Raw genomic sequence first — 5,899 nt, 5'->3', positions numbered from 1 at the left:
GTTTAGATATACTGAATAGAATGGATACCTGGGAGTGATTACAGACTGGAATCTAATCGAGGGGATTCAGATGGTTTATATATAGAATAAATGGATACCTGGGAGTGATTACAGACTGGAATCTAATCGAGGGGTTCAGATGGTTTTATATAGAATAATGGATACCTGGGAGTGATTACAGGACTGGAATCTAATCGAGGGGATTCAGATGGTTTATATATAGAATAATGGATACCTGGGAGTGATTACAGACTGGAATCTAATCGAGGGGTTCAGATGGTTTATATATAGAATAATGGATACCTGGGAGTGATTACAGACTGGAATCTAATCGAGGGGTTCAGATGGTTTATATATAGAATAATGGATACCTGGGAGTGATTACAGACTGGAATCTAATCGAGGGGTTCAGATGGTTTATATATAGAATAATGGATACCTGGGAGTGATTACAGACTGGAATCTAATCGAGGGGTTCAGATGGTTTATATATAGAATAATGGATACCTGGGAGTGATTACAGACTGGAATCTAATCGAGGGGTTCAGATGGTTTATATATAGAATAATGGATACCTGGGAGGTGATTACAGACTGGAATCTAATCGAGGGGTTCAGATGGTTTATATATAGAATAATGGATACCTGGGAGTGATTACAGACTGGAATCTAATCGAGGGGTTCAGATGGTTTATATATAGAATAATGGATACCTGGGAGTTGATTACAGACTGGAATCTAATCGAGGGGTTCAGATGGTTTATATATAGAATAATGGATACCTGGGAGTGATTACAGACTGGAATCTAATCGAGGGGTTCAGATGGTTTATATATAGAATAATGGATACCCTGGGAGTGATTACAGACTGGAATCTAATCGAGGGTTCAGATGGTTTTATATATACGAATAATGGATACCTGGGAGTGATTACAGACTGGAATCTAATCGAGGGGTTCAGATGGTTTATATATAGAATAATGGATACCTGGGAGTGATTACAGACTGGAATCTAATCGAGGGGTTCAGATGGTTTATATATAGAATAATGGATACCTGGGAGTGATTACAGACTGGAATCTAATCGAGGGGTTCAGATGGTTTATATATAGAATAATGGATACCTGGGAGTGATTACAGACTGGAATCTAATCGAGGGGATTCAGATGGTTTATATATAGAATAATGGATACCTGGGAGTGATTACAGACTGGAATCTAATCGAGGGGTTCAGATGGTTTATATATAGAATAATGGATACCTGGGAGTGATTACAGGCTGGAATCTAATCGAGGGGTTCAGATGGTTTTATATATAGAATAATGGATACCTGGGAGTGATTACAGGCTGGAATCTAATCGAGGGGTTCAGATGGTTTATATATAGAATAATGGATACCTGGGAGTGATTACAGACTGGAATCTAATCGAGGGGTTCAGATGGTTTATATATAGAATAATGGATACCTGGGAGTGATTACAGACTGGAATCTAATCGAGGGGTTCAGATGGTTTATGTATAGAATAATGGATACCTGGGAGTGATTACAGACTGGAATCTAATCGAGGGTTCAGATGGTTTATATACTAGAATAATGGATACCTGGGAGTGATTACAGACTGGAATCTAATCGAGGGGTTCAGATGGTTTATATATAGAATAATGGATACCTGGGAGTGATTACAGGCTGGAATCTAATCGAGGGATTCAGATGGTTTATATATAGAATAATGGATACCTGGGAGTGATTACAGGCTGGAATCTAATCGAGGGATTCAGATGGTTTATATTAGAATAATGGATACCTGGGAGTGATTACAGGCTGGAATCTAATCGAGGGGTTCAGATGGTTTATATATAGAATAATGGATACCTGGGAGTGATTACAGACTGGAATCTAATCGAGGGATTCAGATGGTTTATATATAGAATAATGGATACCTGGGAGTGATTACAGGCTGGAATCTAATCGAGGGGTTCAGATGGTTTATATATAGAATAATGGATACCTGGGAGTGATTACAGACTGGAATCTAATCGAGGGGTTCAGATGGTTTATATATAGAATAATGGATACCTGGGAGTGATTACAGGCTGGAATCTAATCGAGGGGATCAGATGGTTTATATATAGAATAATGGATACCTGGGAGTGATTACAGACTGGAATCTAATCGAGGGGTTCAGATGGTTTATATATAGAATAATGGATACCTGGGAGTGATTACAGGCTGGAATCTAATCGAGGGGTTCAGGTGGTTTATATATAGAATAATGGATACCTGGGAGTGATTACAGGCTGGAATCTAATCGAGAGGTTCAGATGGTTTATATATAGAATAATGGATACCTGGGAGTGATTACAGGCTGGAATCTAATCGAGGGGTTCAGATGGTTTATATATAGAATAATGGATACCTGGGAGTGATTACAGGCTGGAATCTAATCGAGGGGATCAGATGGTTTATATATAGAATAATGGATACCTGGGAGTGATTACAGGCTGGAATCTAATCGAGGGGATCAGATGCTTTATATATAGAATAATGGATAACTGGGAGTGATTACAGACTGGAATCTAATCGAGGGGATCAGATGGTTTATATATAGAATAATGGATACCTGGGAGTGATTACAGGCTGGAATCTAATCGAGGGGTTCAGATGGTTTATATATAGAATAATGGATACCTGGGAGTGATTACAGGCTGGAATCTAATCGAGGGGATCAGATGGTTTATATATAGAATAATGGATACCTGGGAGTGATTACAGGCTGGAATCTAATCGAGGGGTTCAGATGGTTTATATATAGAATAATGGATACCTGGGAGTGATTACAGACTGGAATCTAATCGAGGGGTTCAGATGGTTTATATATAGAATAATGGATACCTGGGAGTGATTACAGACTGGAATCTAATCGAGGGGTTCAGGTGGTTTATATATAGAATAATGGATACCTGGGAGTGATTACAGACTGGAATCTAATCGAGGGGATCAGATGGTTTATATATAGAATAATGGATACCTGGGAGTGATTACAGGCTGGAATCTAATCGAGAGGTTCAGATGGTTTATATATAGAATAATGGATACCCGGGAGTGATTACAGACTGGAATCTAATCGAGGGGCTCAGATGGTTTATATATAGAATAATGGATACCTGGGAGTGATTACAGGCTGGAATCTAATCGAGGGGTTTGGATGGTTTATATATAGAATAATGGATACCTGGGAGTGATTACAGACTGGAATCTAATCGAGGGGTTCAGATGGTTTATCTATAGAATAATGGATACCCGTGAGGTGATTACAGGCTGGAATCTAATCGAGAGGTTCAGATGGTTTATATATAGAATAATGGATACCTGGGAGTGATTACAGACTGGAATCTAATCGAGGGGTTCAGATGGTTTATATATAGAATAATGGATACCTGGGAGTGATTACAGACTGGAATCTAATCGAGGGGTTCAGATGGTTTATATATAGAATAATGGATACCTAGGAGTGATTACAGACTGGAATCTAATCAAGGGGTTCAGATGGTTTATATATAGAATAATGGATACCTGGGAGTGATTACAGACTGGAATCTAATCGAGGGGTTCAGGGTGGTTTATATATAGAATAATGGATACCTGGGAGTGATTACAGACTGGAATCTAATCGAGGGGATCAGATGGTTTATATATAGAATAATGGATACCTGGGAGTGATTACAGGCTGGAATCTAATCGAGAGGTTCAGATGGTTTATATATATAGAATAATGGATACCTGGGAGTGATTACAGGCTGGAATCTAATCGAGGGGTTCAGATGGTTTATATATAGAATAATGGATACCTGGGAGTGATTACAGACTGGAATCTAATCGAGGGGTTCAGGTGGTTTATATATAGAATAATGGATACCTGGGAGTGATTACAGACTGGAATCTAATCGAGGGGTTCAGATGGTTTATATATAGAATAATGGATACCTGGGAGTGATTACAGACTGGAATCTAATCGAGGGGTTCAGATGGTTTATATATAGAATAATGGATACCTGGGAGTGATTACAGACTGGAATCTAATCGAGGGGATCAGATGGTTTATATATAGAATAATGGATACCTGGGAGTGATTACAGACTGGAATCTAATCGAGGGGTTCAGATGGTTTATATATAGAATAATGGATACCTGGGAGTGATTACAGACTGGAATCTAATCGAGGGGATCAGATGGTTTTATATATAGAATAATGGATACCTGGGAGTGATTACAGGCTGGAATCTAATCGAGAGGTTCAGATGGTTTATATATAGAATAATGGATACCTGGGAGTGATTACAGGCTGGAATCTAATCGAGGGGTTTGGATGGTTTATATATAGAATAATGGATACCTGGGGAGTGATTACAGACTGGAATCTAATCGAGGGGTTCAGATGGTTTATCTATAGAATAATGGATACCCGGGAGTGATTACAGGCTGGAATCTAATCGAGAGGTTCAGATGGTTTATATATAGAATAATGGATACCTGGGAGTGATTACAGACTGGAATCTAATCGAGGGGTTCAGATGGTTTATATATAGAATAATGGATACCTGGGAGTGATTACAGACTGGAATCTAATCGAGGGGTTCAGATGGTTTATATATAGAATAATGGGATACCTGGGAGTGATTACAGGCTGGAATCTAATCGAGGGGTTCAGATGGTTTATATATAGAATAATGGATACCTGGGAGTGATTACAGACTGGAATCTAATCGAGGGGTTCAGATGGTTTATATATAGAATAATGAATACCTGGGAGTGATTACAGACTGGAATCTAATCGAGGGGTTCAGATGGTTTATATATAGAATAATGGATACCTGGGAGTGATTACAGGCTGGAATCTAATCGAGGGATTCAGATGGTTTATATATATAGAATAATGGATACCTGGGAGTGATTACAGACTGGAATCTAATCGAGGGGTTCAGATGGTTTTATATATAGAATAATGGATACCTGGGAGTGATTACAGACTGGAATCTAATCGAGGGGTTCAGATGGTTTATATATAGAATAATGGATACCTGGGAGTGATTACAGGCTGGAATCTAATCGAGGGGTTCAGATGGTTTATATATAGAATAATGGATACCTGGGAGTGATTACAGACTGGAATCTAATCGAGGGGTTCAGATGGGTTTATATATAGAATAATGGATACCTGGGAGTGATTACAGGCTGGAATCTAATCGAGGGGTTCAGATGGTTTATATATAGAATAATGGATACCTGGGAGTGATTACAGACTGGAATCTAATCGAGGGGTTCAGATGGTTTATATATAGAATAATGGATACCTGGGAGTGATTACAGGCTGGAATCTAATCGAGGGATTCAAGATGGTTTATATATACGAATAATGGATACCTGGGAGTGATTACAGACTGGAATCTAATCGAGGGGTTCAGATGGTTTATATATAGAATAATGGATACCTGGGGAGTGATTACAGACTGGAATCTAATCGAGGGGTTCAGATGGTTTATATACTAGAATAATGGATACCTGGGAGTGATTACAGACTGGAATCTAATCGAGGGGTTCAGATGGTTTATATATAGAATAATGGATACCTGGGAGTGATTACAGACTGGAATCTAATCGAGGGGTTCAGATGGTTTATATATAGAATAATGGATACCTGGGAGAGATTACAGACTGGAATCTAATCGAGGGGTTCAGATGGTTTATATATAGAATAATGGATACCTGGGAGTGATTACAGGCTGGAATCTAATCGAGGGATTCAGATGGTTATATATAGAATAATGGATACCTGGGAGTGATTACAGACTGGAATCTAATCGAGGGGTTCAGATGGTTTATATATAGAATAATGGATACC

Source organism: Somniosus microcephalus, chromosome 9 (assembly GCF_052327205.1).
Source record: "Somniosus microcephalus isolate GS21.2 chromosome 9, FLI_Smic_1.0, whole genome shotgun sequence".
NCBI classification, from domain to species: Eukaryota; Metazoa; Chordata; class Chondrichthyes; order Squaliformes; family Somniosidae; genus Somniosus; species Somniosus microcephalus.
Note: the sequence above shows the minus strand (reverse complement) of the source record.